This window comes from Callithrix jacchus, chromosome 16, assembly GCF_049354715.1.
Source record: "Callithrix jacchus isolate 240 chromosome 16, calJac240_pri, whole genome shotgun sequence".
NCBI lineage: Eukaryota > Metazoa > Chordata > Mammalia > Primates > Cebidae > Callithrix > Callithrix jacchus.
The window spans coordinates 70,008,154-70,033,348 of record NC_133517.1 but is presented as its reverse complement, the minus strand read 5'-3'; the positions used below and the strand labels follow the sequence as shown (position 1 = coordinate 70,033,348).

The 25,195-nt window shown below is 40.1% G+C and overlaps 1 long non-coding RNA gene across 1 annotated transcript in view; it reads right to left on the bottom strand.

Moving 5' to 3' along the window:
• The window catches only part of LOC128929911 (uncharacterized), a 110,486-nt gene extending 86,913 nt beyond the window's left edge, over nucleotides 1–23,573 (bottom strand). The window contains exon 1 of the long non-coding RNA XR_008477223.2: nucleotides 23,266–23,573. This is a non-coding gene — a long non-coding RNA (uncharacterized LOC128929911). The remainder of the gene's footprint in view (nucleotides 1–23,265) is intronic.
• Between the last annotated feature and the right edge of the window lie 1,622 nt (nucleotides 23,574–25,195).

The following is a 25,195-nucleotide window of genomic DNA, read 5'->3' as shown; positions in this document are numbered from 1 at the left end:
TATCTGGGAAGTATGAGAGAGAAAGGTCAAAAATGACTCCAGTTGTTTTTTTAGCCTGACACAACTGCAAGACGGAAGTTTCCATTTATTCTAGGGCAATTATTGTGCTGGGTTTTAATTCAAATTATCTGTAATTTTCATGGCACCCCAACACTTCAGGCAAGATGGCAGAAGCAATGATAGAAACAAAACTCTGCCTGTCCCAAAGCCCTCTGCATCACACAGAAGCAGCTCCATGATCTGGGGCAATAATCGCTTTTAAGAAAGATTGGCATGTGGTAGGCACAATGCTAAACCTTCCTACATTAATTTTTCGATTTAATCCTCAAAACAACTTGATCTGGAAAGAATTCTTTATCCAAGTTTTTAGACAAGGAAACTGAGGCACAGAAAGGATGAGTTGTGTACAGCTACAGAGTGAGGAGGTAGTATAGCTCAGATGGGGAAGTAGCAACATATATTTCCCTACATTAGAACACCTCAATTCTCAGCTTGAATTGCCTCATCTATATGCCGGAAATTACATCTGCCTCTTAACTTAATTACCTGGCATGCAGTAGACACCCAATATCAAGGTCTCTTTATCAATGTCACATATGCATGATGCCATGCGATTAGCACATAATGCCAATCTGCTACTCCTATTGACAAATCCAAGTGTCTGAATGTCATCAAAGGCATTTGTTCCAAGAGTGTCATGGTCAGATCTGCCTTTCCAAAGATCATTCTCAGTGTCCCAGAGAAGATAGGAGGTTGAGCTGTGAAAGGAACTCCACTGGGAGAAAAAAGGGCTGAAGTAGGGCAGTGGAGGGGTGTGGGGGGGGAGGGGCAAGTTTGAATGAGATAACATATGTAAAATTACTTTGAAACGTATAGAATCTTAATAGAAAATCTAGGTGTTATTCTTGTTTCTCTTCATTTCTCGCCGCTATGCTAACAGCAGCCCCATCCCAAGTAGGCAGGTATCCAAATCAACTTCAGGATCTAGGTCTTGCATACTTTTCTCTATTCCTCCTGAAATACATTTGCAGACATTTAAACACGAGGCTTTTCAAATCCTATCTGGTTCAGTCAATATCTTTTCTATTAACTATATCATCATACAGTCTGGGCATTACTCCTTCCAGAGCTCAAGCCCTATTAAGGGAAGCTTGTTGGCCAGAGCTGTTGGACCTCCAAATGACTTCTTGGACAAGATCTGGAGTCCTACAGTGTGGATCAGGATTAAGCCTGGCTCTGTCATTTAGTGGCCTCAAAATGTCATGTCAATTCTCATTTTCCTAATCTGTATATTTCACTGAATCACCTTTTGCAGTTTCCCAAAGTCTTTCATTTTCATGAATAGATTGGCCTTTTTCAGAAGCCAAAGGATTGTTATGTCCACATTACAAAAGAGGAAATTGAGACAAAAAGGCAGGGAATGATTTCAGTTTGCTCACAAGGCTAGAATAATAAAGTTGGGACTGGAATCAGATGTGTCCAGCTATCCAGTTCATTCTATCCTAAGCCACAGAGTGGTAGTAAGATGGCCAGGATTCTCTGTTGGGGATGGGGAAGAGTTGTGTTGAGGAAAGAGTTAGGGGCCCTGTACTCAAGCTAGTGAAGAATGATAAGGCAGAGTTCTGAGCCCCTCCCCAGGCCCAAGGTGGCAGTTATCCTCATTTGGAATCTATGTCTAGAGGCTTCCTTACTTATAGCCTTCCTCTATCATAGGCAGTGTTTGAGCCACAGGAGATGCTTCTGCTTCATTTTCATATTTTTCCTTCCTTCTCTTTCTTTTCCTGATGTACTTCCTGGAATCCACTGTCCTCACCATCCCTATTCATTGGCTTAATTTGTTTATAAAGACACCCACTAAGAAGTGCCTCCTTCTCATCCTTTCCCCTTTTCTGTCTTTTGATCCTATCCCTCCATGTACCTGTGTCAGCTGCAGGGGGAAATAAACAAACTTGCCTGCATTATGCACATAGGGAATTAAAATTTAATGTATTTTCCTTTTATCCATGACAAAACACTTTAATTATACTGAGACAAGGTGAGTGCTGAAGGCAACATCATATTGACAGAAACCAGAGCAAACACATTCTTTTCCCAAGCTGGATAGAGTGGAAACAGCTTTCTGTAGAGCAAGGGCATGGGGATGAAAGACAGAAAGACCTGAGTGCTACAGCCAGTATCACCACCTCTTTCCAAATCTGTGACATTGCACAAATAATCATCTTGTCTCCCAGAAAAGCTGTGCTGATCTTGACATACTGACGTACTGACACATACGTTTTTCCCCTTTTAGGAATGAGACAAATTGTGACTGTATTTCCTTTTAGCTCTATCACGAAGCTCATTGGTTTGTCTGGGGCTAAATTTAAATACACAAATGATATCTTGAAACCACCTTTACAAAGATTATAGCAGTGAAAGAAATCTAGCATGGCTGACTCCATCTTACTTCTAGCCTAAGAGGCTGGTTGTCCTCACCTGTTCTTGGGCATAGGACAATCTAACTGTGGGAGCAATTTAGTTTACAGTTTAACTTGGAAGCAAGGATAATAATCGTTCTTCCATAAAACTAAGCCCCTCCTTGGTCAAGAACCAAAAACGAGTAAAATGCCATGAAGTTAGAATTATGAGAGGAACCTGAATTCTGCTGATTCAGAATAGGCATAGTTTCTATGAATCCCTTACTACTCAGGAGTCATGTGGCCAGAGGTCACAAGATTTGCAACTTCCCCAATTGCTCTTGTAGATAATATTGTTCTTGTAGAGTCTAAGATTGTTCTTTTGAGATGTTTTTTAGGCTTTTGCATTCTGGCAACTGATTGACTCCATTCAGTCCCATGACTCATGACTCGAGTAGTCCTGTGGCCCCCTCCTGGAGGCAGACTCAGTGCACAAGGACTGTTTTCCATACCCCTATGATTTCATAACCAACAGCATTATCCAATCCCTAGCCTCCTGCCAACCAAATTATCAATAAAAACCAGGCCTCTGCATTCTCAGGAACATTGATTTGAGTAATAACTCCAGTCCTTCCACTTGCCTAGTCTTGCCTTAATTAAACTCTTTCTCTACTGCAACACCACAGTCTCAGTGAATTGGCTTTGTCTGTACAATGGGCAAGAAGAACCTGCCAGGTGATTACATCTACGTCATTCCCAACTTATTCTCTGGTTTTTATTTTTCCCACATCCCTATTTTCCATGATTCTGACTTTTTATGTTTGTATTCATATTTTGTTTCTACTTTTATTAAGTGAACAAGTATATTCATGTTATTGAATTTCTATACATAAAGACAGGTTATAAATAAATAATCTCTTCATGCTTCCATTTTTACACCTATAAATGGTCTATATTAACAACTACCACATAGCATTGTTATAAGGCCAAAATGAGGCAAAGCATATAAAAATTTTAGTATAACCCTGCATACGGAAGCTGCCTATTAAATGTGAGTGTTATCATTTCCTCTCTGGAATGGAAGAGTTGGCTGCCATTTGTGGCTCATTGAAAATGTTTTCAATCAGATATGTCAGAGCTGAGGAATAGGACTATGTAGCCAAGGCTAAAATAGTCCACAGATATGAGCATCCTCCAGCATGTTTGATAGCTGGGTGCTGAGACTACAGTTACCTTACAGTCTTCAAGGTTCTCTCAGCCTTCACTGCAATAAATGCAATTTTATGCAGTGTTGGTGTTCAATAGTCCATGATCTTGGGCAAGTTATTAGCCTCTCTAAAGACTCAGTTCACTTACCTATAGAACAGAAATAATAACATTATCTCTCTCTCTTTAGACTTTAATGAAGATTATGTGAAATGAAACATGTAAATTGTTTATATCATGCTAAGTGCTTAATGTTAGCCATTAACTCGAAGCCCAATAATTAGTACTATTGTCATTCCTTGTACTTTTATTTTGCATCATGCTGTCTCATCTAATCTTTCTAAGTTAGAAAAGCAGGTATTATATTATTATCTCCATTTTGCAGATAAGGAAATTGAGGCTCAGAAATGTTTCATGACTCCACAATTTTAAAAATGATGAATATAAGTAGAAATTTTTGGATATAAAGGATTTAGAGTCATCTAAAGTTATAGAATAAACTAGGGCAGTAACTTCAGATTCAGTCTATACCAAATTTGAGTCTTAACACTTTTAAAAAATGTTGAGTTGGAAGACCATTAGGCTGACATCCAGTGCTTTGGGTTCTGTATTAGCCCATTCTTGCATTGGTATAAAGAAATAGCTGAGACTGGGTAATGTATAAAGAAAAGTGATTTCATTGGCTCATAGTTCTGCAGGTTGTACAGGAAGCATAGTGGCTTCTGGAGAGGCCTCAGGAAACTGACAATCATAGCAGAAGGCAAAGAGGAAGCAGGGACATCTCACATAGTTGGAGCAGGAGGAAGAGAGAGAGAAGGCAGAGGTTCCACAAACTTTTATGCAACCAGATCTCATGGGAACTAATTCATTCTACAGTACCAAGAGCAGGCGATACTAAACCATTGATGGAGGATCCACTCCATGATCCAATGACTTCCTACCTGGCCTTCCTCCAATATTGGGGATTACAACTGAATATGAGATTTGGGTAGGGACATACATCCAAACCATATTAGGTTCCTAGGTAAGCAAAGTGAAGTCCAATGTAAACACTAAAAAGAACTTAAGTTTAGCCAATCTGAAATCACCAAATAACCTCTAACTAGAGACTTCCTACCAGATTGTACTTAAACAAGGCAAAAGGCCTATCTGTAGCCAATCAAGCAATTTCTTTCCTTGGCTTTTATATTGACTCTCCAGAAGCCTGCTGCTCATGCTGCTGAAGCAGAGCTCTCTGAACCTTATCCAATTTAGAGTTCTGCCTGATTCATGCTCAAATAAACTTTATTAAATTAATTTTGTCTAAATGTTTTTAACAACATATATAGGACTAGAAAGAAATGTCCATCTCTTAGCATAACACCAAGCTTATTTCAGGGATTTTAGAACTGCTTTTTAAATAAATGAATGAATAAAGATTCACAGAAGCATAATTGATATACAAAGATCCACACATATTTAATAAGTGACATTCATTACAATTTGATGAGTTTGGATATACACAAACAGCTTCAGCACAATTAAGGTAATGAACACACTCATCACCTCTGGTTTCCTTGTGTCTCTTTTTGCTGTGTTGGTGGTAAGAATGTGTAACATGAGATCTACCCTCTTAAATTTTGTGGTGCACAATACCGTATTAACAGTAGATAATATGTTTTATAGAAGACCTCTAGAATTTATTAATCTAGTGTGACTGAAACGTTACACTCATTGAACAGCAGCTTCCCATTTTCCACTCCTTGACAACCACTACTGTGGTCCCTGCTTCTATGATTTTGACCATTATAGACATGTCGTAAAAGTGGAATCATGCAGTATTTGTCCTTCTGTGCCTAATGTCTCCCAGGTTCATCCATGTTGGCACAAATGGAAAGATTTTTTTTCTTTTTATGGCTAAAGAACATTCCATTTTGTATATATACCACATTTTCTTTATCCATTCATCTGTTGATGGACATTTGCGTTGTTTCCATATCTTGGCTATTGTGAATAATGCTTTGATGAACATGGGAGTACAGATATAAATGAAGGCTTCAATGTGTAAGTAAAAACAATGGATAAATGTAAAGCCACACTTGGGAGACAAACCTATTTTAAGTTGAGAAGAAGATGATATCCCCATCAGTTTACTCTTTCCTGGAGCTGTCTGTGGCTCTCTAAAGGCAGAGCGTTGGACGTGCTGAGATTGCTTCAGTGTGGGAGCTTTGGTGCCAAAACTGATCTGGACTCAAATCTTGGGTTTTAGTATTGTTAATATATTAAGTCTTTGGTATTCTAAGGAATGTCTACTATTTTAAAAAGATATTAGTAACCTAACTACTCCAATCATAAACTTGAGGCCAGTTGAAGTTTTGAGTAAAGTAAAAAAAGACTTACACATCAAAGAATCTGAAATATTTTCTTGTGAATGTAAGACAATTTTCAAGGCAAGTACTGCAAGATTCACTTTATTTATAGAGAGAAACCTGGGACAGTAGGGAAAAAATGTGTTTTCTGACAAAGAAGGGTCTAGTCCATTTTGCATCTATCTCATTCATTCATTTTATCCATTTCTATTCATCAAACCACCATATTTTTCTCTCTTTAAAATATTTAATTCATTTCATGCAGAATCGGTTCTTTTTTTTTTTTTTTTTTTTCTTTTGAGACAGAGTTTTGCTCTTGTTACTCAAGCTGGAGTGCAATGGCGCGATCTCGGCTCACCGCAATCTCTGCCTCCCAGGTTCAGGTAATTAATTCTACTGCCTCAGCCTCCCGAGTAGCTGGGGTTACAGGCACGCACCACCATGTCCAGCTAATTTTTGGTATCTTTAGTAGAGACATGGTTTCACCATGTTGACCAGGATGGTCTCGATCTCTTGACCTCGTGATCCACCCCCCTCGGCCTCCCAAAGTGCTGGGATTACAGGCATGAGCCACCGCGCCCGGCCAGAATCGGTTCTAATATGAGCTACCCTGTAACATCAGGGAGATATCCTAAGTATTATGTTAACTTCCATTTCTACACATTTTTCATAGGTATTCTCATATTACCTACTCCTTAGAGATTTAAAAGGTTTGCAGTGCCTTCATACACCCTAAAAACTCAGCATGATTTGTTCAAAATTTTACTAGTCAGCATTGAAATTTTAAAAAATGGTACATCATGCACAATGATAAACTACCCCATGTGGTTTGGATAAATTAAATACTTTAAGCTTTCAGTCTCCCTAATGATTTGGAAATGAAGAAGCTGTGATTTATGACTCCAGCTGATAGGCTAGATCTGAAGTTTACACTTTGAAAAATGCCATATTTAAATTCCCCTATAAATAAAAAATAATATTGCTTTAAAAGCTGAGCCTAAGATATCTATGTAATAAATTAGAGATGCTCATATTGGGTGGGGAAATCTCCAAGACTGATGACTTTCTCCCTTGAAAAAACACACTGAATGAACCAGATGTAGGTCTGTGTCTATCTGCTCCCACTTAATCACCAGTTCCTATCCCTTTCTCTCCAGTCATTTATTTGCTCATCCTAATGACCACTGTTAGAACCACTTGCACCAGTTCAGTTGTAAAAATTATCCCATGTGGTTTTTTTTTTAAGTTCAAATCAACTATTTTTTTTCAGGTAGTTTCAAAAGTCTTGATACTAATATCATTCTTTGCTCCTTGTGTTCTTTGCTCGCTTATTTGTTTATTCCAATGACATGACCACTCTTGGCCTCTGATTTGCTTTCCCAAAAAGCAATAGAACTGAAGCAGGTAATCAACATGACACACAGTAGTAGGGAAAAAAAAACCTTGGAGAGGAGTCAGCTGACCAGGGTGCAGTTTGGCTTCTGCTCCTCTCTACCTTGTAGTTATTCACAAATTTCTTATTCTCTCTGGGATCTTTATATTGCAAGGAATTGGCTTATTTGACTCCTAACCTACCTTCTGTCTCAACAACCCTATAGACCAATGTTTAGTGTGCAGCAAGCCTAAGTCCAAATTCTTTAACAAGTTACGAAATTCCCTCTGGGTTCCAGTTTTCCCAGGTAGAATCTGGGGATAAACAGCCCCACTACACAACATTGTCATGAAGATTAAACAGGATACTGTATAGACAATACAGTAGTTTCTGGTGCATTGTAAGCACTCTAAATAATAGCTGCCATTATTATTTTTATAATTTTCATTAACAATATTTTCATGATTCTGCTAGATAATAACCAGACATAAAGGGAGAAAAGGCGAATAAGCTACAGAGAGAAGATGGCATCAAAGCAAGGGCCTTCTCTCACTTGTTTCATAGCCACAGCAGTGTCAAAAAGAATTAAGACAAATGCCAAGTCTTCATGACCCCCAACACTCACCGAAAGCTACCTAAGGCCTCACACATGTAGACCTGAATTCCTTCTCTGCCACTTACAAGTGCTTGGTGTTGGGCAAGTCACATCACCTTGTTGAGCTCAGTTTTTACATCTACAAAGTGCAGCAGTAGCCCTTACTGTATATGGTGGTAGTGAGCGTGAAGTAAAACTGAATATTAAGCACTTTAGTTTTTACCCAGTCCACAGGAAGTAGATTAAAAAATAAAAGTTGCTACTATTACTATTATTATCATTATTTCCATTATCATTATGATTTTTCTGGTACTGCTTCTCTGCCTCTGCTAAAGTCACAGCCACTCAGTTCCTGGTGTTTTCAGGTTTCCTTCGAGGTCCCATCACTTGCTTTCTCATTTACTTACGTTATCACATTTGACAGGTTCCACTCTTTCGCCCTTCTTCCTCTTTCTCTGCTTAGTTTTTACAGAAGTCCTCGGCTTGCTGAGAAGGGCTCTTGTCTCATTTATGATTCATGAAGTACTGAGTATACAGATGGCATTATATAAATGTTTAATAATTGCCATATGGTTCCCCCGGAAATGCTGTCACTCAACAAGGAATACAGACTTAAGGCTTCTCACACGTGAAATAAAGAAAAGAGAGCCCTCCACTTTCCTGTTCCCCTTTACTGCTACAGCTTCAGAAAACAAACAGAAACAGTTCATCCCAGGCTGCTAGGTGTTTAGAGATCACCAAATTTGGGAGCAGTAAAATAATAAAAATGAATGTCAGATATTACTGTTCTGTGTTAATGACAGACAGCTCAGTTGGTGCTACAAAATTCCAATGTCTATGTTAATTATTATATCACGAGGCACTGTTTTAAGTGGCTGAGTGGCCATGGGGTTTTCAATTGGATCCACTTCCATCATGATCTCGTTTCTCCCAGTGAGTTTCTTAAAGGGCTTTGCAGCATCCATTTATTTATGAGGTTCTGCACTTTGGGTGGAGGTGCATATGTAATGGGGAGAAACTGCACATTTGATAAATGGGAATCATGATTGTCTAACCTACTGACAGTTGTTGATGTGCTTTCCTGACCTGTAAATGTTGCAGCTGACTGATTGCAGTAATTGATTGAGAAAACATTTGCCAATAGCCTTCTAATGAAAGAGAGCAGGGAGGAAGAGATTGCTGGAGTGCTTAAGAGATGGGTTTTACTGAATGAAGGAGCACTGACCCATGTTATAGACAATCACAGAATTTCATATCCCCATCTGTAAAATGAAAACACAATACATCTCATCAACACTTGTAAAGCACCATGTGCTAGGTCAGAGATCATAAACTGGTGATATGTAAGTGGAATATGACCCTCAGTCTGTGTGTTCTATGCAGTCAATCTGCACCAGCCTTTGTTAAAATTGCAAGGAAATTGATATCATTTAAAATCTGAATATTTCAGATGAAATCTAGGTTTCTAGCATCTCAGAAAAATCATTATTTGGCAGCATTGGGCCAGAATTTCTGCAGAGCAACTGTTGTTCTGACTTGGGTGGCTGGTGGAAATGGAAGGATACGCCTAAGTTTGTCCCCACTGCCACCACTCTGTTTCCTCATTCTTTACTGTTCACTGTCTTGACTCTGTGGGATTTTCAGGCTGAGATTCATATTTTAAGTTCTGAAGACACTAACACACACACAGAAGAATGATTTCAAGTCCTGCCTTGAATGTACTCATGATGCTATAAGTTTTTATGACAGTAAATAGTAAGTATCTAGCAAATAAGGAAAAATATGCCTTCTGCTCTATTAAAGACTCTGCTTGGTGAAGCCAGCCCACATCTATCATGATGGCTGCCATATGCAAGAAACTATTTTAAAAATCTTGATAATACCCTGTCTTTGGTGGTAGCTGGAATTGTAGATAAAGGAAAGCTGCACTTGTAAGTAGTGGACTTGGGCAGGGTTTTCAGTAATGTCACCTGATTGCTGGTGACCCAGAATGAGTCCTTCACTTCCTCGGAAATCTTATTCCTCCAGAGCCAACAGAGTAGTAGGTTGAAAAGTATGCTATAAACTGTAATGCGCTATACCAGGGGCAGTAATCTATGGCCACTAGTTTTTGCAAACAAAATTTTATTGGAATACAGCTACACCCATTCAGAATATAAAGTCCAGAGCAGTTATTTTCAACGTATAGTCTCCAGGCCACTTGGTTCATAAATGCCTGGGCCTTGCTACTACTACAGATTCTAAGGCTCCTCTGCAGACTTCCTAGAACAGAATCTTAGGGTGGAAGAAGAATACCAGACTCTGTTTTAACAAGAGCCCTAGATTATTTTGATGAGTCCTAAAATTTGAGCGCTTCAACACTAGGGATTGCAGCCACCTCTTTCTGCCCTATATGGCACATACAGATTTGGAAGGAGACAGAAAATTTGTGTCCAACACAATGCATGACAGGCATGATGAGAGCTAGCAGCATGAATTATGAATCTCTTCTTGCCAGGGAAAACCCTTCAGGAAAGAGAGACCTGCGCTGGCTTTTAATGGAGTTGAGATATCCTGGGTAACCCCAAGAGTTCCTCCTTTGGACAGCTGCCTCATGAGGGAGCTCTCAGAATCACTTCCTGCTCCAATGCCCAGACCCACACTTGGGCTAATTTAGTCCAGATGGACTCCCGCCTACCATTCATTACATATGTGGGTGTTAGCCCAGTATAACTTTAGTTCCTCTCTTATGAGTCCTCTTTTAGTGGATGAAGGCATATGTGTAATGAGAACTCTGAACACACAAAACTCATAGGGCTTAGTCATGTAACTAGTTTTATTTATTTATTTATTTGTTCTCGACTGCCCTTTTAAACCTACTAGCGAGGATAATCTTTCCCCAACCATTGGGTGAAAATTCAGGTTGTCCCAAGGCTTTCTGGACCGCTTTTATAAGTCTTGAATGCCTAATCTCCAATCATAAGTCGAAATATTCAGTCAAATACATGAATGAAAACCCCTATCTGTATTCGAGGGTAAGATCTTCCTTTCCCCTGGTCCACCCTAACTGCTAGAGCATGTGGTAGGCAGATAGCCTGCCTTGGGGAAGAATCACATCTCACATTCTCACGTGACACTTTCTCCACCGACTAATTACTGTTTCTGATCCTTGGTTTCATTCAGATGAGGGTGCAAGAGTTGAGAAAAAGAGGTAAGGGAAATAAGAAAGGCCTTACTTTCTTATTTGCTGTACTGTTTTGAACCAGCTCTGCTCTCTCTGGGCCCAGCAGGTGAACCCTACAGACAGAACACTTTTCAGCAGGTCAGCCTCAAAAGGAGCTAAATGTTTTTGCTGAACTTACCTACAAAATGAGCTACAAGATCTTGTTAAGCCCACCTACTGCAGACTCAGTTATACAGCGCATGGATTCACCCAGGCCCATGGATAAAGTTCTCGACCTACCCAACATGTCCCTTGACGCACACACCCAGGGAGTCCCATGGGTAGAAGGCAAAGGAGCTTGGCTCTTACCCCTGTGTGCTCGCATCTGGTCCAGAGGACACTCACACATTCTAATTTCTTTCTGCATTTGCTATGTGCCAGGAGGAGTCATCTCTTTGTCTTTTGGCCACCAAGCAGCTCCCCAGCCTTTCCCTCTTGCTCAGTAGCGTCTCTGGAAGGGAGTCAAACATCAATCCACTACTCACTCCCAGACCCTAGATGCACACATTATGGTCTCACAGAAGCACCTCTCTCGCTTGGCTTGAAGTGAGGGACAGACATCCCCAGATACCCACTTAGAGAAAGACTCAATGCCTGTCATCAGCTCCTCCAAGAAATTAACCCAAATAGTCTTCTCTCTGTTGGCTACCAAACCCTTTATATTCCACATGGGATAGAGTTTTTTTTTTTTTTAATTAATAATACTGGTTTTCTAGTAATAGAGTTTTTTTTTTAAATCAATAAAACTGGTTTTCTGGTATCTTCTCTGAATTTTTCTATGCTGATACCTAATATCTACTCAATTTTAACTTTATTAGTTGAAACTTGGAATATACTAATCTTTGGTTATGTTATCATTATGTCATCTTCAGGATTAGATATGAGAAAATTACTTCCATGAATAAAACATGTGAAAGAATAAAATCACCTAAGAAAGTCATATAGGATACGGCAATTAGCTTGGGTTTCCAGCTTGGGCTCAACCTCAGCAAACTTCTAGAAGAGATAGCAACATCTATAGAAAACTGGATTCCCATTATCTTCAGTAGGCTGGCTCTGTGGTGGACAAAATGCTCTTCCCACAATGATGCTGTGTCCTCTCTGTGTTAACATTCTGCACTGTGACTGTGTGCTACCATTTCCTCATACATTGAAAATGTCTTGAAAACATACTTCTATCTTATTCATCTCTATTTCTCCAATGCTAGCAAAGGTTCAACACTTAGAAGACACTAAATAGATGTTAACTGAGTGGAATGAAAATATTTCTCCCTTCCCAAACTTACCTGTGATCAGCACGCTCAGCCACACTGAGGTAGAAATGACTGATAACAGCTGAAAGCACTATATATTCCAGGCAGATCTGTGAACATATCAAAACCCTAAGGAAACAGTTGGTAGTGACCAAAAGCCCTCCACTCATGCTGTGCTTTTGCAGCGTTTTGTTCATCCTTTGAGCAAAGCATTTACCATGCTCTTTCATGGTGAATTCACAAATATCCATCCTTTCAAGACTCAGAGCTCCTTGCAGGGAGGAATTTTTGTATTGTCACAGAAATCAGTGAGCCTAAAACACATAATTTTTTTAAAGGGTGGATGTTAATGATTGTTGGATGATAGGAAGGTGGATGGATGGGTGGATGAATGGGTGGATGAGTTAATCTCTTGCACATTTACCATGTGGAAATTAGAATTACATGATGTCTCTGGATCCTTTCAAAGCCAAAGGGTAATCAGGAAGAATCTGGAAGTAATACTATTCTCTATCCTTAACAGCAGCAGCAATATCTCATGATGGCATGATATATCAAAATGCACAAGAAGAATTTTTATGTTGACTTTCCTTTAAGACTAGAATGCAAACTATATGTGAGAATATTTATCCATAGTGTATGAGAAAATCTTTTTTGTGATGTAAAAAAGTATTGCATTTTCTATTTAAGACATATTTAAGTAAATTATCTGAATAGATTCTGATTAGAATCAGATTAGATTAGAGTATCTGTCATGTTTTGCTACCAGCACCCAAAAGTGCTTCACATAACCATACTCTGATAGTTTTCCAGTAAACCACCTGTCCCAACAGCCTCAGCCCATGTGCCTTGATTCAAGTGTCACCACTGGCCAAAGCCACTGACAGTATTTATTCTTCCTGACCCTAGTTGCTCGGTTTAAGGATAGACATCTGTTCCAATCAGAGCCAGTGTAATAGTATGAGACTTTTGCTTAGACTTCGGGGAAACTCTCTTTCTGCTTACCTAAACCTCAGAGAATATGAAATCTGGTTCCTCAGCAGCTATCTTCCTATCATAAGGAGGGCAATTTGTCTGAGAAGGAGATTACCTAAGACTAGAAAATGAAAGACAGAGAGACTGGGCCATGGCAACAGTATTTAAGTCTCTGAATAATGCTGTATCTTAACAATACTTCTCGACTACCTTTTACTGTGTGTGCATATTTTATATTTATTCGTGTTTATATATCATGATGCAAACAAATATATTTCCTCCTTAAGTGGGTCAGAATATTTTTTGCATTTGCAATCCTAAGTCCTAACAAATTTATTGCTCTTTTCAAAATTAGATCCTAGTATAAGTTTTTGTGACTCCTATTATACACTGGATAAAATCAACTTTACTCTTGTGGGAAGTCTATGTATGGACTCAGGTGTTTCACAAATAATAAAGTGTACTTACTCATCCAGGTCTGTGCCAGATTCTTGAAAGACAAAAATTACATTTTGTATCTCAAGTTGCTCATACTTTTAATAGGAATTAGATTGTCAACAACTAATTACAATATAATATATGTGAATACAGTATTAATATAAGTGAATATAGTGTAAAAGGAAAAAGCAATTTCTCCTGATTTTTAAACAGCATTTTAAATTTATAATCACAAAATAAGTTAGTATAAGTGGGTGAATGAGTAAGAAGGAAGATATTTTCCAAATATTGTAAGGCTTTGTATATAGGGAGCTTTTAAATGGTTCTGATGCTGACACCCCTAACCCAGAGCAACTTAGAGCAGACTCTCTTAGGTCCCAGGCCTAAATACTAGAAGATATTAATATCTTCTAGTATTTCTAGAAGCTCCAGAGGTGATTCCAATTTTCAGCCAGGGTTGCCAATCACCTTTTGTAAGTTGCCAATGACAGCAGTGATGTTTAACCTCCTTGTGCATCCAAATCACCCTGCGCAGTTTATGAAAAATTCCCATCCTCAGTCTCCTCACTCATGCACATTCTGGGTAAAGGATTCAGTGTGTGCACATTCTGATGCAGCTGGTCTAGGGTGTGAATCAGGTGTCAGTGGGTTTCAGAGCTCCCCAGATTACTCTAATATTCAGCCAAGATTAAAAACCACAAATTTATAGGAAACTCATCATTTTGGAGGTGCCAACAAAGTGCAAATTTTTAACCTCAGCATTTATGTATTCATTTCTTGTGAGTCAGTCTGTTTTTCTTTCAACAAACACTTTGTGTCTTTTATTAAGTGTGTGGCTTACCTCCCAGAATGCAAAGCATCTCCACAAAGAGGCCACCTATCTCGTTAGGAACACAACCATGTGGACCTATGTGTGAAAGAAAAATCCCTGTTTGATGAACCATCTTTAAGCCACCCCCAGTACCTCAGGCTGCAAATACAGTTTGGTTATTCCAATCTGTTTGCTCTGGACAAAACACAGTCCTAGCGACTTCAAAGAAGGGCAAGCCATATTAATCATACTGTGAGAAGTCACTTTTAGATCACTAACTCGAAAGGCAAGTGACATGCAAACACATCTGATCTTACTGTAGTCAAATGACTGCAGGGAGAGTGACAGGTAGGGTTTCCTGTGGGGAAAGGAGCGCCTGGGAGAGAGACAGAAGGGTAAAGGTAGTCTTGGTGTGAGAAACAAGATTTGCCTCCTGGGTACAAGGAAAAGCTCTCTTTGTCTTTCTTAGTCCCAAGAACAACCTGCCCTTTGTGATCAAACCTGCCAGCAATTTCTGCCTGAAGGACTGGAAGAGCCTGTCATCTCAGCAGACAAAGGAGGCCTCCAGCCCCGGAGGCAGTGCAGCCAGTGAAGGAGAAGAGGACAGCTACCTTTCCTTCCCCTCACCTTGATGGCCTCCTGTTACAGGTGCTTCCCTGCCATTTCGGAGATGCATGCCATCCTGCCATCTGCTCTGAGAATGTTAGAATTCAAGAAATTCTATGCTCATCTTGTTGTCCACACACTGAATCCTTTGACCAGCTTGGAGCAATTTAATTCCAACCTACATTTTCAGCTTCATCGCCTACTGCTACCCACAGCTAGTGACCCTTTGGTGTAGTCACCCCAGGCCCCTGACATTTTGGCCTTCTCTCACAAAGTTCCTTCCCTGCTGCTGAAATTCTCTTCTCCCTTCCTTCTCTTAGAAAACTCCTGCCTACATAGTTGTTTGCCCTACTAAGAAGACTTCCTATTGTGCTGGTGAACAAAGTCACCTTTGTAATTTTTGATAAAACAATATTTTCTTTACTTCTATAATTCCAATATTATACTCATCTTAGGGGCTTCAAGGTAAATAGTCTTTACATGCTCAGCTCAGTTGTAACCTCCTCCGGGAAGTCATCCTCGAGGACCCACTTCTTATTCTTAGCCCTCATCCATGCTCCCATAATGCTATACTAGAAGCTCTCCAATGTTAGTTATATCAGAATAACTTGAAGAACTTGTTAAAATGCAGGTCTGGGGGCCTCATTCCCAGTTACTGACTCGGTAGATTCAGCATGAAGCCTAGGAATTTGCATTTTTATTACATTTTCAGTAATGTTGATACTGCTGGCCCAAGGATCACCCTTTGAGAACCACTAGTCTGTACTTAAACATAATTCTCTCATTGTACTTAGAATATGTGTAGCAAATCCTTTATCTATGATTCCATCTTCCGAGCTCACTACATCAGTCAATAAGGAAATTTCAGAAAAATGTAAAGCATTAGAGACTCAAGAGTATACTGATTATCTATTGTGCAATAAACTACCCCAAAGCTTAGTTCAAAACAACAAATATTTATTATTGCATCATTTCTGTAAGTCAGAAATCAGGAATTGGTTCTGGCTCAAGATCTTTCACGAGGTTGCATTCAAGCTGTTGAAAAGGGCTGCAGCCTCATCTGAAAGATTAGCTGGGAAAGGAACCTCTTCCGAGCTCACACCAGTGGTTGTTAGCAGGTCTCAATTTTCCACTGGTGGTTGCTAGAAACTTCATATCCTTCCTACATGGACCTCTCCGTCAGATGCACTAATATTCTCAAAACACGGCAGCTGTCTTTGGCTTTCCCCATAGCAAGTAACACAAAAGAGGTAGAAAACACCCAAGATGGAAGTCACAGTCATTTATAACCTAATCTTAGAAATTATCGCTTCTGCCATGTGCAGGTGGTAAAACAAACCAACCCTAGAGCAGTAAAAGATGGGAGCACATGAGGCTGTCACCGTAAATGCTGGCTATCACACAGGACAGTCACAGAGAATGGAGATGACCCTTTTATGTAGGGTGTCTACGGAAAACCTTTCTGGGAAAACGCTATGAAAACAAAGACCTAAATGAACAAAGATAGCCAACTGTATAAAGACTTAGGGTAGAGAATTCCAGGCAGAGGAATAAATAAATAACAAAGGCTCTAAGGTAGAGATGAGCTCAGTGTATTTGAAGAAGAGAAAGTGGGCCGGTAGCAGAGCCAGCAAGGGGCTGGAGGGGTAGCCCTTAACACTAACATCAAAAACATTGTTAAAGCATCTGTGATGCTCAGGATCTTATCAGCCATATGAATAAGAAAATACACATCATTTCTAACTTCAAGAAACTGACCTTCCAGTTGAAGAAACATTTCGTGCTTTTTAATTAGTGTAATCAGAAAGTCTAGATAATTTAGCTTCAATACATTCCCATTACCACACCCACATTTTTTATTATATGAGTTTCAATTATGTTTAATCAACTCAGGAGCAAGAATTTGAGAAAAAAAAAGTGCCAATTAGTTGAGTGAAGCTAAGACTATGCCTTATATTTGTCAAATTTAATGAGCCAGGACCCTTCCAATCTTGGAGAATATACAACCTGAAATCTTGAAAAAGCTGGAAGAGATTTCAGAGACCATTCCATCCTTCTCTCTTCATCTCCAACTTGTTTTCTAAAGAAACGGAAACCAGTGAGCTAGAGAAACCAGCCCAAGATCTCAAAGATTGTTAGACAGTCCTCCATCCACTCATTGGGTTAACGAGCTTAATGAGAACACATCCTATGCAAGGTGCTCAGAGTAGCAGAAGAATGACTAAACTCCCATCTCAGGATTTCCAGATCAGCCTGTGTTCCACAGCAGAGATAATCCAGAGGCTGCCTTAGGTGTGGGAAGGAGCAGAGAAAGAGGAAGAAAGAGGCTAGGACGCAACCTCCAGGCTCTCCTCTGCCCAACCACAGCAGAGACACTTTCATCTAATTTATAGGTAGGAGTTTATAAATGTCTCTGCTAAAACAAAATTGAAAGCCACTTTATAACACCATTCTTTTTTCTCTGATAGTAAAGCCTAGCAGTCAGGAAACCTCACCTCCTAAGCCTGGTCTAGCCCACTGCTTCTATTTATGTGACCTGTGATCCAGAAATGGCTTTTGCATTTTCAAATGGTCAACAAAAAAATCAAAACATAAGTAATATTTTGTCACATATTAAAAAGTAGATGAAATTTGAATCTTGGTGTGTGTCCATAAATACGGTTTAGAACACAGCTACACCCATTTATTTAAGTATCATCTCGGGCTGCTTTTGTACTACTGTCACAAAGCTGGGTACTTGTGACAGACCATCTGGCCTGCAACCTAAAATATTCACTATGGGACCTTCATAGAATGCCTGCCGACCCCTGGTATAGCCAAGTGTCCAATAGAAACCTTAATCCTTCCTTCACATCTTCCTTCTGTTATTTCTTCTGCTTCCCAGAAAAACTTCATTCTATGTTGGTGTTCAGAATATAGTTTACTGGGACTTACAGGTCTGCCTTTGATGCTAGCGTATTTGGGGTACACTTAACACGAGAGTATCAGCTTCCTGATTTAAACCATCCATACCCCATCTGCTTTTTTTGATAACATCCCGTAGTCAGCACTGCGGAAAGAGTTTGAGTGATCACCTCCCCACTCTTATCCCCCAGCCAATGAAGCATCTGCTAATGATATGAGCTATTCTTTCTTGTCCCTGTGGTCCATAAAAGCCTGGGTTATAGAAAGAACAGAGCTTAAGTGTATAGACGACTCCACCACCCACAGCTACTTGAGCTCCTAAATAGCTCACTAGAAGGGCAGAAACAGGAGGAGGAGTCTGGGAGACATGTTGCTTATTCTTGTTGAAGGTGTGGCTTGCTAGCAAAAGGTTCATTGCCAGAGATAACCTGGGTCAGAGGAAGCAGAGGCCAATAGTTTTTACATACATCGGGAGTGTTAGACAATAAGATGCAGTGTAAAGGTGTTTGTTTTCACTACTAACCAAAGACAGGCAAATTAAGACTATGAAAGTATCGGTTTTATACCCACTAAGATAATTTTAGAGAAATTTAAAATTGCAAAGCTCAGTGCTAGTAAGACTGTAGGGAAAAAGAAACACACACACACATCGGAAAAATTATTTTGGAGACCAAATTAGTAAATAAAGAGCCGATACAATCAGCCCTTTGACAAAGGAATTCTCCTGGCTTCATCTAAAGGCATAAATTAAAAACAAAACAACAATAGCGACAACAAATTTGTACAAAGAAATTCATTGCAAGATATTTACAGTGTGGTCTTTAAAGTAACATAAAAGTCCCCAAATTCTAAATGTTTGATAATACATTTTGATGTGTTAAATTATGATAAACCAACCCAAGGGAAATATCTTGTAGTCATTAAAATGACCATGTTGTAATGTACAAATTCCTTTAAAAATAATATAAAAGTAGAAAGGTAGAACAGAGAACATTTTATATGTACTGCAATTAATGTAAAAATATGCATGCATCTGACTAAAAATGAGATATGAAGTTTCTGACACTTCTTTTCTGTTAGCCAGGGGGAGAATAGGGATGAATATTTTTTCTGTTTTAACTTTCATAAAAGTTGTTGTAATAAGTAAAAGGCTTTGTTTTACTTACAAGCATATATTTAAATAAAAGAAGACAAGAAAAAGGAAGAATCTCCTTTATACCATTATTTTTTGGGGACACTGAGAAGCAGTATTACATTTGAGAGAGCTGGGTCATAACCCGCTGTGGGTACCCCTCAGGACCGCGGCGCAGGGATCCAAGAGGGAAGGAAGCTGTGATCTACCCACGAAGTCTGGTAATCGTGACATCGGTAGAGACAGATGCCCCTGATGGGAGGCAGAGACAGGGCCACTGAGAAAGTGACTCAGCAGGGCCAGATGGTATTTATTCAAGAGCTCATTTATTTGGATCAACTAAAGTATGAAATAGCGGGGATTCTGACAAGGACATGCGATACCTCATTTCCTTGAAGATTAAGGAGCTGCAAAGGAAGTATCTATCCTCCAAAGAGAGCCTAAGGAAGACAGAATGAGGCTCAGAGGTGGCCGAGCCCTGAGCAGAGCCCAGCTTCCATGAAATTGACAGAGAGAGAAAGATGTTTGCCTTGAATTATGGGTTGAACTGTATCTCCCACTTCTCCTCTTCCCTTCCCCAAAAGATATGTTGAAATCTTAACCTCCAATACTTTAGAATGTGACCTTATTTGGAAATAAGGTCATTGCAGATGTAACTGGTTTAGTGAGGCTTGACTGGCGTGGGCCCCTAACCCAATACAACTCGTGTCCTCTTAGGAAGAGGAGAGCACACAGAGACACACACAGGGAGAGCAGCACATGAAAACACAGACGGAGACACGTGCAAAGGGAGTGTCCTGTGAGAGAGAAACACACATGGAGTGATGCATCTGAAAGTCAAGGAACATCAAAGATTGCTGGGCATTACCAGAAGCTAAGAAGGATCAAGAAGGATTCCCCTATAGGTTTCAGAAGGAGTGTGATCCTATTGAGCGCCTGATTGTAGACTTTCAGTCTCCAGAACTGTGAGGCAATACAATTTCTGTTGTTTTAAGCCATCTAGTTTGGAGTAGGGTTTGCAGATGCCCCTACTAGGAAACAGGCATATTCTGAAAGCTTCTGTGGTCAGCTGAGTGAGTCTGAGCCAGTTGCTTTGCCTTGCTTATCTTTCGGATCGCTGCAACTGGTTACAACTTGGGTCTTACCGATACAGACACCAATAAGAAATAACCTGGCAGTTGGAGACCCAACGTTGGCCAAAAGGAGGGTACAGAAAGCAGAAGTGTGGGTTCTGAGCCAGGCACCATCTCCCCACAGCAGCATGCAAGCATTTAATAGCGGGGGGGTGGAGTAAAATGGAGGAACAGTGGGGAGCAGAATGTGGTGCCCAGACAGTAACATGTAGTATGTGGTATATACAGTGAGTGAGCAAGCACCTGGATTCAGAGTTCCAGTCCCAGTTACACCACCTAACTAGTGGTGATCCTTTAAGTTACTTAACCTCCCTGTGGCTCAGTTGTCTTATCTATAAAATGGGACTAATAGTAGTTCCTACCTCACTATGGTCACTGTTGGTAGCATAGAATAGTTGACAGAATAGCAGTGAAGGCATTCACGGACAGGTGGATGTGATATTTACCATTAACACACTACCTGCTGGGCTCAGTTCTATGCAAGTTCTAGTTATTAAGTTACTTACCCCTATCACCATAGCCATTACCAGAAGCACTCAACAGGGTCATACTCTTTCTGAAAGCTAAGGACAGCCGGACAGTGAAGAAAGGATACACTATGGAGCCAGGTCATCTGGCTTCCAGTTTGGCTTGCTTACCAGAAAGTTCCTTTCATCTCACATTCCTGCTTTGTCCTCCATTGGTCCTTCTTGCCACAGCTCAAGTCACCAATTGCCAATGTGCTTTATTTTGTGAACGTTCTTTAACCTATTTCCTTTAACCTCTTAAGCCTCAGTTTCTCTATCTACTCGTAACTTAATAAAATTGGCAGCCTAGAGTAGTCAACAGAATAGCAGTGAAGGCATACACGGAGAGGTGGAGGTGACATTTGCCATGAACACGCTATGCACTGGGCTCAGTTCTATGCAAGTTCCAGGTATTAAGTCACTTACCCCTCACCATAGCCATTACCAGAAGCTAAGAAGGGTCTAGAATCAGGCACTCAACAGGGTCATACTCCTTCTGAAACCTATAGGAAAATCATTCTTTGACCCTTCTTAGCTTCTGGTAATGGCTATGGTGAGGGGTAAGTGACTTAATACCTAGAACTTGCATAGAACTGAGCCCAGTGCATAGTGTGTTCATGGTAAACGTCACCTCCACCTCTCCATGTATGCCTTCAGGTACTTTCTGGTAAGCAGGTCAAACTGGAAGCCAGATGACCTGGCTCCATAGTGTATCCTTTCTTCACCTCTTCACTGTCCGGCTGTTCTAAGTTTTGTCCCGTTTCCTGCACAGCCTTCAGTAAGTCACTTGCATTTCTTAACCTACATCAATGTTTCTCAATCTCAGCACTGCTGATATTTCACATCGTATCATTATTTATTGTAGGAAAGTGTCCTTTGTATTGAAGATATAGTAGCATTTCTGACCCGTACACACTAGACACCAGTAGCATCTTTCCCACATGATAATAAAACGTGTCCCCAGACATTACCAAATAGCCCCTGGAAGGGAAAATTGTCCCCAGCTGAAAATTATTGACCTACATGATAGGATTAAGGTACCTGTGAAACTGCCTAATTGAGCCATTCTGAGGAGAAAATTTGATAAATATGTTTTTAATCTTTAAAAAACAACAAAGTATTGCTAATATGAGATATTGTAAGATAAATAAAATATTTGTTAGATGTCACTTACCACATGCAAAAAGGAAAATGGATAACAGCTCTCTCCTTTCAAAAAAATTACAACCTAGGAGGGAAGGAAAGAAAAGTACAAAAGCAAAGAGCATCGTTGGGGGTCAAAGGCCTCGGAGGAAATCACCCTCAATTGAGTCAATAGGGGATTTTATAAAGGAAATAGGACATAAGCCACTTATTGAAGGATGAGAACAATTTCTGCAGGCAGAGACGAAATCTCCCTTAGAGAGAGGGAGATGCATACAAAGTCATCACACAGCAGGAGCCAAGTGAGAAACCAACAAGAGACTAAGCTGGTGAGGACTCCTGAAATAACTTGTTTTGAAGGCCTCTCCCATCTTCACAAACCAAATCATCCTCATCTTTGAAGACTCAGTTCAGATGCTTCCTCCTCCAAGGCTTTTCTGAACTCCCAGATTTGGCAAGATACCGCTTTGCTTTGTTCCTCTTTGCTCCCAGTAGTAACCCCCATTAGTTTCTCTAACAGGGCTGCCGTTGGCAGTGGGATGGGTTAGTTCTTCTTCAAGTGATTGAAAAGGATTGCTTTATGCGTTGGAGAAAGTTTAGCATTCTTAACTTTCACTCCCTGCATATCAGTGATATTCCTTATCATAGTGATGACCAAAAATCTCCATGGCACCCAAATATCTCTAAGTAGCAATAAAAACCACATCACGATTAAAAACACATCTTAATACCTCTTGCCTGACACCATGTGTCTGTCTCCTCCTGTCAACAGTAAGCCCCTCAAGGACAGACAGTTGATCTCAACCATATCTGCATCACTAGGACCTACTCCAGTTCCTATTTTACAACTGGCTTCTGATAAATATTCAGTGACCTATTAAGGCAGATATTTTATCTAAGGGAAAAGTGTAAATTCAGAATTGGAAGATAAATTGGGGCCAGATGGTAAAGGACTTTAAATATGCTGAGAAACATGAATTTTATTCTCTTAGGTGAAATCATGTGAAGTTATCATTTTTGCAGGTCAAAATGGTCAGTTTTCAGCGACTGCATATAGTCTTTTCTAATGTAAGCCAGGGTAATTTTTTTTAAATTGTAATATTTTTCTGGCTTAAATACCTTAATTTTTTGGTCTTATTATGATTAGACACCAATATTCATGCAATAATAGATTTTATGCGGTAATTTTTTAATTAAAACATCAAAATAATGTTGATCCTTAGCAATTAATGATCATTTACTCACCTCCTAACATTACATTATGTGCCACAAGTAGAGACAGGTACTGCTGTAGGAGACTGTGCTGTAAACAATGGGGATGAATCCACCGCAGTATGAGGATAAAACTGGTGATAATGAAAGAAGGGTGGGGAGTGTTCTAAAAAGAAAGGAGGAGAAGAGAGGAGGAAGAAACTACAGCGAACAAGGAAAATGTGGAGAAAAAAGAGAAGGAAAAATAACAAAGTAGGAAGAGAAAAGAGAAGAAAGAGAAGGAAGAAAGAAAAGGCTGCAGGAGATGATTACTACAAGCTCACATTTGTTTCTCCCTTTGTTTCCAGTTCCACTCCAGTGCTGCAGTACAGTCAGCTCAGAGTCTGATTATCATGGCTGACACAGCACAGCGCCTGCTTATTTTTAGAGGAAATTAATCATTTTCATGTGTTATTTTTGGTTTAGATAATAGCTCAAGTACACAGCAGCTTCTTCATTTGCTGCCAGCAAGAATGTAAACAAGGTTGCATCTCTCCTTGGCAGGTTCTATATTCAGCTCTGCCATGAAGAAGCTGCATTCCTGCAGAAACTGAGAAAGCTGCCTCTCCTGCAGCCCATGAGGGATTGCAGAGGGGGGTGTGACCAGTCATAAGAGGAGCTGGATGGAAAGGAGCTGGCACTTCTTTGATTCCAGTGCTCTCTTTATTCAGTTTCTTTTAAGTCAGGAGTTGTCAGCATAATTGGCATTTGCATTGGATAATTCTTTGTTGGGGCCAGAGGCGCTTTCCTACACTTTGTAGGTGTTTAGCAGCCTTTAGCCAATAGATGCCAGTAACATCCCCACCGTTATCCAACAGTGTCTCCAGACATGGCCAATTGTCCCCTGAGGACATATTTCAAGACATCCCCAGTTGAGAGCCACTGATTTAAATCAATAAATTGAATCCATAATAGTAACCCAAATTATGGTGGAACAGACTCCCAACCACTTTATTGCAGAAATTAACATTTCCAGGGCTGTCTTGTCTATATGAAAGAACAGAATGCTCATATATGTCTCCTCCTGCCTCCGGGTTGCTAGCGGGGATCCTTAAGAGACAACTGCTCCAGTGGGCACAGACTCCAGGCTTTCCACTGGTGGCCACTGCTGCTACTGCCCCGTCTGGTCTTGGAAGATGCCTCGGCTCACTCCTTCCTTGCTTCATACAATGAACGCACCATGTCTTCCTCTTTAACTCCACACAGCAGAAAAAACAACCAAATTTAACTGTTTCTTAAGGTTTTTTTAAAGGCTCAGGGACACTGGCAGGGAATTTTAACAGGATAAGCATGATCCCTGCTCTGGCCTTCCCTAGCCAGTGCTGGGCTGGCTTGTCATTACACTCCTAGCTTCTCTCCATGGGGCTAGACATAGCATGCTCTTTCCACTGGAACCTCTCTAGTTAAATCCATTGCATTTAAATGCAGACAAACCATGACCCCTCCTTGCATGCAATACCCATAAAAGAAGTCATTTTTCTCAGAGTCTAGAATCATACTCACTTCCCAAGTCCTCACTCGCCACTCCAGAAGTTGCCTACCCCCAGGGTGACTGCAAATTGGAACACACATGAATCTCTGCTCTTATCCACAGGAATGTACCTCAATGTTGCATTTTCAGAAACATAATCACCCAATAGGCTGACATCAGTGCCCCTCCTGAGTCTGGGCACATGGGGCACAAACTACTCAGAAAAAAAAATCCATTTTACCTTAGTTTCTCCTCATTAAGGCCAAAGGGAAACATCTAAAGACAACTCTATAAGCAAATAATCATATTAAAACATGAAGAAGTTTCATGGAAACCTAAAGAAAAGCACAAAACCAAGGGAAAGGCAGAAAAGAAGAATGGTGAGACATTAAAAGGCAGAGGTGAGACATTAGGGGGAATAACAAAAGGTCACCAGAAGTCAGCCAGATAAAG